At 46.8% G+C, this 11,658-nt stretch overlaps 1 long non-coding RNA gene across 1 annotated transcript; it reads right to left on the bottom strand.

Annotated features, from left to right (window-relative positions):
• Positions 1-3,101: 3,101 nt before the first annotated feature.
• Gm36819 lies at positions 3,102-11,290 on the bottom strand. The gene is made up of 3 exons (XR_384128.2): positions 11,230-11,290; positions 7,516-7,585; positions 3,102-6,546 (listed from the first exon to the last, which is right to left on the bottom strand). It is a non-coding gene; the product is annotated as a predicted gene, 36819 (long non-coding RNA).
• Positions 11,291-11,658: the final 368 nt, after the last annotated feature.

Here is an 11,658-nt window from a genome sequence, read left to right as displayed (position 1 = left end):
CTGGAAAATCCAAGACAGGGTCAACAATAAAAGCCTTTTTGTATGTTAGAAATTCATATAATTTATTAACTATTTCTAGATGTTAACATATGTGTAGAGATCTCTCAGAACAAACCAACTGCCAGTGAACTTCTCTATGGCTTTCTCCAGTCACAGCTCAAACTTCCTTCCAGTTACCCATAATATTCCAGACATGGCAGACTTTCTCCTCAACCCTATGTCTGACAGAGATTTCTGGCTGACTGGATTCTAACATTGTGGGTGCTGGAGAGAGAAACAGGATTAGGATAAGACTTGTTAGCCAATTTGGACAAATCCAAGTTTTTCATCACATCTTTATTTAAACATATGATAATTTGTTTGTCACCACCATTGGCCACCATCATTGAAGTCATGCTTGCACAATCCACTCCATCCTTGTTTGGCATAAATTGGTAAATTTTATGGCTGATGTTTTTGAAGGATACTGAGACCGAAAGCCAGGTCTTATGCATGCTAGACAAATGTTTTTTTCCAGTGAGGATCAGCCTCTGCTTTAGATTTTCTTTTTAATTATTGAATTGAAAAGGATATTTATCTTGATTGCTGGATGGTGGTGTGTGTACCCAGAGCACACATGGTACCATACTACTGTTGGCAATATAAATATATTGGTAGGACATGAGTCCTACAAGAGTTTCTGATCAATCACAGCTAAGACTCCAGAAACAGATTAATTAGGCTGCCCAGTGTTAGGAGGGGAGCCTGCCTTGGACTCACCCAGTGCCAACTGTCCGCCATGCCCTCTGACCCTTTGCTCTCTAGCTCACAGACTCAAAGGAAAGAATGAGTATAGTATAGTGCTCTATAGTGCTTTTCCTACACGATCCTCAGAAACCCTCACACATCCTCATCTGATGTGAAGTTTCTCCTCAGTGGCTTGTTCCCTGAGTCATCTGACCCTCCAACTCAAGGCAGCTCTTCCCCATCACGGAGTACAGCTGAGCTCTACAGCTATTATATGCTTCAAGCATGGCCTAAGAGAGCTCCCCAGAGATCTGGTTCCCACCCAGACTTCAACTTGCCCTTGAGGCTTCTGTCCTTCAGACGATTTGTATCAATATTTGCAACTTAACAATGATAACTTTTAAATGAAAATGTATAGTCAAATTTGCTGTGCCTTGAGGTGTTTTTTAGATGTCCCCAGGTGACCTCTGGTGGGTGTGTTTGCTTGGTTATGTTGCTGTGGACCACATAACCACAAACTTGGAGGTATGATGCAACACACATTTGTTTTCTCACAGTTTCTATGGATCAGTTTCAGGTCTGATGGAAGTGGATTCTGTGCTTTGTGTCTTATTGAGCAATAATCAAAGTGTCTGGCAGGCTGTATTCTCGTCTGTACACTCGACTGGAAGAGAATGGACTTTTCTGGCCCATTATATTGGTAGAATAAAATTCATATAACTGTTCCATTGAGGGTCCTGGCTTTTTGTTGGCTGTTGTTAAAGGTTGTCCTTGTAGTACGTGTGCCCCCTGAAGTTCCTGGGGCTACATTTCCCAATATGGCTGCTTGCTTTATCCATCCCTTAAGAGGCTCTGCTGAGGCAAGGTCTAATACACCATAATATAATTACCTAAAAGACACTGTGGCCTTTGGCATGTTTTTTGTGGATTAGGAACAAGTCAGATTAGGAACAACCAAAAGGGGGAATATTACAATGGCATGAACCCCAGGAGCTTAAAAACCATTGCATACACTAGCAAGATTTTGCTGAAAGGACCCAGATATGGCTGTCTCTTGTGAGGCTATGCCAGGGCCTAGCAAACACAGAAGTGGATGCTCACAGTCAGCTATTGGATGGATCACAGGGCCCCCAATGGAGGAGCTAGAGAAAGTACCCAAGGAACTAAAGGGATCTGCAACCCTATAGGTGGAACAACAATATGAACTAACCAGTACCCCCGGAGTCCGGGTCTCTAGCTGCATATGTATCAGAAGATGGCCTAGTCAGCCATCAGTGGAAAGAGAGGCCCATTGGTCAGTCGTGCAAACTTTATATGCCTCAGTACAGGGGAACGACAGGGCCAAGAAGTGGGAGTGGGTGGGTGGGGGAGTGGGTGGGGGAGCGTGGAGGGGACTTTTGGGATAACATTGGAAATGTAAATGAAATAAATATGTAATTTAAAAAAAAAGAACACAATAAAAAAATCATGGAGGCCTAAAATATGTCTCCCACATTGAGGTTGTTTGAACTCTAACCACTGTGCTTCAGCCTGTCCTGTAACAGCACCATCACCAGCAAGTAATATGATCTCATGCCCTTCTCAGTCTACTAGTAAGTAGATGAAGGGTCTGACCCCAAGGACAACTCTACTAAACTGCCAACAACCATATAATTGTTTTGAAGTTGTATCTCATTACCTTAGAAATTGAGTGATATTTACATTGGGATTCCTGTTTATTTTCACGTAAGAAAATTTTTCTCAAATATTTGCTGGTTAAGAGTTGATAAGTTTGATGACGTGAAATTTACAAGATTCTCCACAGCAAAGGAAACAATCACCAGAGTGAAGAGACAGCTATAGAATGGGGGACAGAAACCGTTCACAGCTGTTCATCAGACCAGGCATTACTGTCTAGAATAAAAATAAATAAAGAAGGCAACCATTGCACGCATGCAAAGCTGTATCATTCAGTCAACAAAGGCACTAATGAACTTCATTCTCAAAAGGAGAAATACAAAGAACCTATAAATACTTGGAAAAGGGGTTCAATATATTTAGCTTTCAGGTGGATGAAGATTAAGACCGCTTTAAGAGTTCCTGTCACCCTGGTCAGAATGGATATTATCAAGGAACAGGTGACAGCAAAAGCTGGCAGCATATGGAGAGAGGGGAGCTTTTCCTTGTTGCTGGTAGCAATTAAAGTGTTCAGCCCCTATGGAACCAAGTAAAGATTTCTCGACAAACTAAAAGAGGAACTACCATGTAACCCAGCTCTACCACTCTTGGGTATATACCCAAAAGACTTAAGACAACATACCACAGAGACACTTTCATATCCATATTTATTGCCACCCTGTGCAACAACAAAGAAGTGGAACCAGCCTGGACGGATAGATAAGGAAAAAGTGGTACACAACATAATGGACTTTCAGTTGATTAATATTTTCTGATTAGACATTTGAATTTGCTACCAATGGTACCACTCTAAACCACCAAGTATTATCACATGTATTACCCAGGAATTAAAAAAAAAATTAAGACTCCCTTGACCTGTGGTTTGTCCCCTATGTTCAGGAAAACACCATAAAGACACAAGAGCGTTAAGACTCTTTCCCAATGGGGCAGTCAGGATGGTGATGGGAAATAAAGGGTTAACTCGGGTGAGGAAAGTCTACAGAGGATCTGGTTCCAGACTCCAGACCCAGCAGCTGTGTGAACAGAGTGAAGTCATTTCCCGTTCTGTAAAGTGGAATTAATAATAAGTGCCTTTCTTACATCACACTGTTATTACGAAACTCAAATTACAGAACCAGGGCGAAAGCTTTGTAATATGTGAGGTTATAGACCAAGGAAGGGATGGAAATCACCAACACTATCATCATCATCTTTACTGCAGGCTGTTATAAGGTAAAACCAATAAAAGTTCTAATGCATCAGGCAAAGTCCAGCCAAGTCAACAGAAACCACGGAGTACTGGGAACCAGGGGGAAATTCAAGTACAAAAATGAGAGGGAAGGGAGGGCAGAAAGCGGTGAGCAACCCAGGACAGCACCAAGCAGGAGGCAAGACCAGAGCACCTAAGACCTGGAATCACTCACTGAAGAATCCCCGCAGAAACAAGGTTGTCTCAGCTGATGGTTCCTAGTGGTCAGCAAAACCTATTAAAAGCCATGGTGTGGCTCTGAGAACTCTGAGTCAAGAAGAAAGTGCGGGCCTGGTGAGATTTCTCCTAGAGCCAACAGGTAGAACTTTGCTCCCATCTCTGCTGCCGCCGCCCGAGGTGCCCCTCACCCCAACATTTACAATAGCAAGCACCTTCCCTTCTATAATGTAAAGCCAGGGTCTCGGCCACCTCGGCCTCCCCTTCTAGAACCACCTCGAGGGATGGTAGGTATGTCTTCACAAGACTTATTCACATAGTGACGAAACCCGTGTGGACCATGTGTCCGTGGCCCTCTTATCATTTATATAAAGCCCCAAAACTGGCTGATCGGTCCTTTCCTGGGAGGACAGAGACTTGGGTCCAAGGTTGTCTCCCTTCGATGTTACAATTTTTGTTACGTTGTCGTTCTATTCAGGGCAGAGAAAAATGAAATCTTAAAAGAGTTGTTATTTTTGAAAGAGAAAAGAATCTTGGAAATTTCGAGGGCATTAGAGAGTCCCCTCCCCCGTTGTAGCCCTGGCAGAACTGTTAGGAAATCCATTCCTCTGAGGTATGTGTGTTTGCACTAAGCACATAAAATCTGTGTACATGTTCATATACAGACACACACACACTGTTCTTGGGAAGTGAAGATATGCTATCCAGAGCAAAGGCAGGGAGGAGAAGTGTTAAAGCGCATCTCTGTGCTGCACTGCCCTCTGCCTAAGACACGTGCACATGATGGGGCTTCCTTGTCTAAGGATGTCACTGTAGCTTTGGTGGAGAAATTCCTTAAGTGGCTTCTGATGGTCACACTTCATCTTCTGGCTTCGGATATGACACCTATAAGCTGGTGAGTTCTACTTTCAGGAGCCAATCGTGCGTGCTCATGAGCACATCCACACACATAGGAGAAGCTAGACCTTCCCCATAAAAAGGAAGAACAAAGGCAGGATTCCTGTGAACTTAAGAGAAATGCAAGCTTGTAGCTAATGAAGAAATGGAAACTAAAATGGTATCAGAACACAGAGGCTCATTTCCTCAAAACTTGATGATGGCCCCTGTTGAGGGGACCAGAAACCCGTCTTTATCTTAGGATTCCCAGGCCCCTCAGCTGCCCTGTAAAGGCTCATGTGACCATTTTGTCTCTCAGCTCTTTGAATTTGGCCTGTGTTTCTAGGAGACTTGAGTCAGGGACTGTATGTCTGGTCACTCAGGTAATTCACTACACAACTGGGAGAGGAGGGCCACTTCTACCAGACAATGTAACTGGATCCTTCCCAGTGATGTGGAGTGCTTCTACAAAGACATGATTGCTAATTGATTCTGTAACACTGCCATCTACACGTCATGATTCTCTCTGAGTCAGTCCCTTCCCTGTGCCTGATACCTTGCTCAGTAACCAGGACCTAACAATACCTCAATAAAAATCCTCAGAATTCAGAAGCAAGGAACTGGAGAAGATGGCCTTCACCTCGCTCAGACCCAGAACAAGCAAATATTGTAGAGAACAAAATGTTATGAGAACATGCCTGCTTCCTGGGTTATCCTTTAGAGAAGACATACAACACTGCAGTTGACATCTCTGGTTCTGAGGTAGAAAGGATCTGGGTTTTGAGTCACGGCTCCACAACTTACTGGGTCCTACTGAGCATGCTCCCAAACTGCCCCACGGCTGAATCTTCTATTCTGTGAGAAGTCAGTGAGACGAAGCCTCTATGGAGGGCCTGAAATGTGGTAAGACTTGCTCTATGCATCTCAGCTATAGTTGGAAAGTTACGATGTCAACTAATCAATTCAACAACGATCCCTGAGAGCAGACTTTCCCGCACCCAGACTTCCTATCCCAGGCGGGAGACTATGCCCAAAACCTACAAAGTGCTCAATAACAGCTGTCGGATGGAGGGGAGGAAGAAGGGGAAGAAGAAAGAGGAAGAGGAGAGTGGGAAGAAAGTGAGGATGCATGATGAAAGATGATGAAAGAGAGTCTGGAAAGTGAGGGGTCACTGACGGGGTCATAGGGGTGCAGCTCCTGTTCTGCCATCTCTAACTCTGTAACTCTGAGCTAGTCCATCCCTCTGCCTCACTCTGGAATATTTTAAGATGGAAGGTCCCTTCCCCAGCCAGCATCTGGTGGTGCCTGTCTAGTGGAGAGCAGAGGGGCAGGTGCTTGTTCCTGTTTGCAACACTTCCGCTGGCCTGAAGATGGCACCTCTGAGTCAGAAAGAAGCCAGTTTCTGCAGCCTCAGCTTCCAAGCATCTAAGTGCCTAGCAGACGGGATCTAGGGAAATCTATTGCTTGTTGCCTGAGGCAGTGAATGACTCCGCTTCCTTCCTTGCCTACCCCGCTTCTCCCAGTGCCCTCATATGGGGAGGCAGCTGGCTCTGTCATCCAGGTCCTGTTTCTTGCTGGTTGGCCTTGCGCAAAGGCACCCTGCTTTCCTGAGGACTCTTTCACTGTCAGCAAAAGGAGAATTACAGTCCCGGACTTAGTGCGAACTTCACATCAGATGCAGAGCACCGTGCCAAGCACCTGGTGGGGGACTCGTGAAGGATGGCTTCCATTTCTTCCAGGCCTTCCCCAGAATGTGGTCAGCACAGGAGAGGAATGAGTGGGACGACGAGGGAAGAGGAGATGACTCCAGAAAGATGACGTCACTCTGTGACAGGATGCTTCTGCTCGTATATGCCTGGTACTGCGGGGAGTGAATAAAGTCCTGAGTGAATGTTTGTTGGTGACAGGAAAAGGGCCACGAAAGTGGTCACGTCAATGCCACCAATGCCTCAGACTCACGGGAATTAGAAAGCCTTTCCCTGGTGCATGGATATTGGATACTGGCAGAAAATGTCCAGGGCAGCTTCCTCCTCCCGTGTGTTCACAGCCCGAGACTGCTCCCCATAGAGACCCCCACCAAGACTAGTTAAGTCTGCCCTCCTCCTTCAGCTGCATACTACACACTTGTTCAGCTGTGGACAGCCAACCCAGCTCCTTAGTACGGGTGTATGAAATGAACTGCTGAGTTCTATCAGAGCACATGACCCACCTGGTCCCAGCTTTCCTGCGCCTGTGCCTTTGTGCCTGCTTTCTTTTATTCCCTGTTGCCCCAGTCAGGTCAGTCCCTAAGCTGTTCAACTGTGTCCCTTCAAGGACCCATGTCTGTTTACTCTCCCCCTCGTCTCCCAAAGCCAGAGAGCAACGGTTGCCTTTCTGAATGAATAATGCAGCGGCTGCATTACGATCACCCTGCCCTTTGCTAGGCCTTTTGTGGGCTTTGACCTTACATATGCATATAGAGCTGCCATCTTTCCATATCCAGCTTCTGTGGCATGACCATGCTCTGTAAATGCATGGCTTTTACCGTGCAGTTTACTCTTCATATACTGAGCACCTCTGGGCACATGGCTGCCTGCTCAGTGTTCAACAGATGAGAGGTCCTGGAGGCTTGGCTGGCCTTCAGGCCAGAGATCCTGCTGCTAAGAAGGATGCACAGAGCCATCCAGGGTAAAGAAGACTCAAACGCTAGAAAATTAAGGCAAAAGACCATTGTACACCATTCCTCACATTCACATCCCAAGTGTTCTTTGGTTGTGATCACTTGATCTCTGTAGAGAGCTGAGTACCACCATCAGCAGATGGGGAAACTGAGTCTGTGAAGGAGACTTACCCAGGATGGCAGAGCCAGACAGAAGGACAGGGTCCTCTACTCCAATGAGCCAGTCTCAAGAGAGTGGGTCCTAGACAACAAGTAGTTTCAATGGTGTGAAAATGAGAACCACAGTATATTTTTAAAAATCATAAAGAGCTGGCTTCTGTCATGTGACTCACCAGCCCCAGGCCTGCGTGAGGCTGGGGTTGTATTTGTCCCAACACAAAGCTTTTAAGGAATGAATTGCCATGATCCTTGCATTGCGTTTGAAGAAACGCAAGCTCTCTTGGGGAATGGCTAGGTTGCAGGTCACAAGTTACTACACAGAGCCATGGTAGCGCAAGGAATAAGCCCCAAGCCTTCCCTGGGGAGTGGAAACTGCAGAGAGCATGACACATGACTTTTTTTTTTTCAAGGATGCTAACAAAGAGTTCAAACAGAGAAGGCATGTGATACAGAGGTCGGGGGCAGAAGACAGGGTATCCATGGAGAAGCTTGGGAAACGGATCTGCTCTGTCAGGACACTGAGACCATGTGTGAAACACAGCCTTCAAGAGCCTCTTCCCAAGGAGACTGCAGCGCTCTAAAAATGCTCCTGGGGAAGGAAAGCACACCAAATTTCTAATCTGTGGGGGGAGGGAGGGACTCTGAGGAAAAGGAAATGTCCCACCCACTCTTCCATGCACCCCCAACCCCAAGGAATCTGGGCCACCAGAGCAAGACCCTCTGGGTTCTTATTAATGAGCCTGTCGAAGATTCTGCCCAGCGTCCACAGACCGTGGAAATAATTCATAGCGACAGAGCGTGTTTATGTGGGATGACTGCCAACCTCTGGTTTCTTCAGCCTCAGTGCTCCCTCTCGCTCCACTGACCAACCAAGGCCTGTTAGGAGTCTGCCCTCAGCGACAGAAGCCAGAGAACACCCAGATGCTCCCCTCCAGAACCACCTGTCCCCAGCAAGGTCAAAGAAGCCACTCTCTTGGGCTCTGTATGGTCATCGCCCTGGTAACCTAAGAGGTTATTTCTCCCTCCCTAACCCAGTGAAATTCTGAGGGGGCTTTCTGGCTCCTGGTACATTTCTCAGAAATGCACTGGAGAGGCTTGGCATGACCTCAGGGAGAAGGCTAACCAGAACACAGATGCAAAGAGCAGAGCTTGCCTCTTGCCTCAGCCTGCAGAGGCCAAGGCTCAGCCCCAGACTTCCTCACGTCCTCACCCAGAGCCATTACGGGACCTCAGTTCTGGTGTTCTCACAAAGGGGTCCCGAAGAAGACCCACTGAACAGTGTACCATCGCCACCTCTACCACAAAAGCCAAACTCACCCATCAAATGCAAGAAATGGTCAACTGCATCACAGATATGGCAGAGGGGAGCCACCCTCTCTGATTTAAAGTTTCTCGTGAGTCTTGTGATGCCACAAGGGGACACAGCGTGGCATCCATCTCTGCAGGTTGTAAGCTTGTATTTAAACAGGGTTTGTGAGGGTTTTAAAGTCAAGTGTGTCCGCATCAGCCAAGGAAAAGTTCAGGGCATTTGCTCAAACATAGGCAGCAGAGGGATGGCTGAACTGAGAGTGAGGCTTGCTCTGTGACTAATGAGAACTAGGAAAGCTTCTCACGATTCCCTGTGCTGGGAGGTTCACTCATCTCTTGAAAGTGTGAGTTAACCAGCTAAGCATGCTTGTTATACACTCCATGCCAGCTTAGAGAGAAGACCCATCAATATACATATCCACGCAGTTATGAGCATCCAAGGACACACATTGAAAAGTACAAGTGCCGTCAACTATTTCTCATGGTAGTTTTGTTCCATAGAACTGCCATGGATATTTTAGTTATTAAACCATTGCTCCGAGGGGAAACAGAGGGTTAGGCTTTTCATAGCTTCTGCTCGTATCATTTCATCAACCGTCCAAACGCATCCTTATTTTATGTGTTTTTGTGAGCAGCATCTTACTTAATAGACTGGATGCGTTCACGCTGATTTCACAGGCAACAGCGCTGTCTCAGGCTGTATGAAATTTATCTCACATTCACTGAAAAAGTGAGTTGAAAAAGTGTTTTTACAGTATGAACTAAAATGAGAAGCCTTGCTCTACATCCCCAGGAGCATAGATGTGTGCTAGCCCAAATTTCACACCACTGCTGAAGTTCATGAATAGCTGAGGATGTTCTTCAAGAACCTACCTGGGGACCATATACAAACAGTAGCACATAAGAGACTTTGAAAATATACACTCTACATAATAAAAATTGTGTGCATGTACATTTATGTGTACATACATAATAATCGATATGATATAGGTATAGGTGTAAGCTATATTGCATGACTGTGGTCCCGGGATGCAGGCCACCAGGAACCACCCTCTCCAGTGTTCTAGGACCCACTGGTTGGCCTCAATGGCTTTAGAGAGCAGCGCTAGACTTGTCCCTTAGCTGCACTGAAGCCAGAGCTCATGCAAGGAGTATTTTGTGAAGCTCTCCCTGAAGGCCATGTCTGAAGCACCCCACGATTGCCCTCACCCCAGAAGTCTCCTTCCAGCCGCCTGCAAATCAGAGCCAGCTGAGACTCAAAGGTCCCCCCCAGTGCCTGCTCCTTGAAGCCCACACGGGCTGCCTCAGCTTCTGACTATGTCCACACCCTCACTGCTAGGCACAGAAGAAGGATGCTATATCTGATGCATCTGTCTGTGTGCTGATCATCCGGCAAAGGACTTGGTGTCCAGAAGCCCTTTAAACACAGAGTCACTGAATGTTAGAGATAATCCCAGTCCAGGCCCCTCAAAGTGAGCGTCCTGAACAAATTAGAATGGTCCGAAATGCAGGTTCCCAGATGCCTCCCTACACCTGTGAATGTGAACTTCAAAGGCAGGTGTCACTACTCTGCCCTATAACAAGTTTTCCAGTATGTTCTAATGATGCCTACTATGTTTTCAAAGCTCTGTGTCAATTATGCACACCTCACCACACTTTTACAGATAGGGAATTCAAGTGTGGCAATAGAACTTGTGTCCCCAAGGTCACCCAGATAGGTAAGGCTAGTTGTGGAACAAAAGCCCAGCCCCCACCTAACACTTCGCTCCTTAACATTCCATGACAATGAGGACACTCACAGGTGCAGAATGGAACTCTGCCCTTGGTGTGTGTCAAGACAAGTGAGCCCTCCCGTCTTCTTCTCTCCCCTCCCTTCCCTCCTCTGGCACCTTCTCTTCTGTCCCCAACCCCATCTTGAGGAAATAGCTTAAGCTTTCTGTGAGCCCATTTCCTTTGCATATGAAGTGGGAATACATACACTCACACACATAGCCACAACACACGTACACATAGACACATAAACAGACACACACAAAGAGACAGATACATATAGACAGACACAGAGACACACATACACCTACAGACACACACAGACACATACATACACACACACACACACACACACACACACACACACACACACAAACTCAGTTCAAGTCAGAGAACCTGCAGCTTCCAAACAGATGGGTGTGGTGTCTTGAACAGGCTGATTTAGAGGAAAAGACTCAAGAATGAAACACACCCCCACCCAAAGTGACACAGTCACCTTCTAGCTTTCCTCCCATCAACCTGCCCCTCCTCCCACCCTCCTCCCACTCTCCTCCCACCCTCCTCCCAGTCTCCTCCAGCCCTCCTCCTGGGACTGCAGCTCCAAGCAGGAGCAGTCTCTCTCCCTGCAGTGGGCAGAGTTACACTCACAGGAGGTGAACCTTCTGGGAGGCAGTTAGGGTTTCTCAGACTGAGTCATTTTTTCAAAAATAACAAAACCTCTCGACATCACTTGATTTCAGCCTTCTCTTGTAACCTCTTTTGCAATTGCATTCCAAGCAAGCCTGACTTCTTTCTCAGGCCCAGGGCAAGGCCCACTCCCTGCTCAAGGGCTTCACTGGCAGACAAAGAGCTGGAGCCCAGGCCCAGAGCCCCACCTCTGCAGTGGGTCCAGAAGGCAGTGGGGCTGCAGAGGAGGCAGACTGTGAGGAAGACAGAAGGGCAGTGGGTAAGAGGGACAGGGAATGGGGAGACTAGCTTGGCCTGGACCCACAGTGACTCACTGGACTTTGACAGACCTCGCTGTCTCTGGGTCTGCCCCACCCTAATTAGGATTGGCCAACCATCCTGAGAGTGATA

Source organism: Mus musculus, chromosome 15, assembly GCF_000001635.26.
Source record: "Mus musculus strain C57BL/6J chromosome 15, GRCm38.p6 C57BL/6J".
NCBI classification, from domain to species: Eukaryota; Metazoa; Chordata; class Mammalia; order Rodentia; family Muridae; genus Mus; species Mus musculus.
This window is presented reverse-complemented; position numbering and strand designations above follow the sequence as displayed.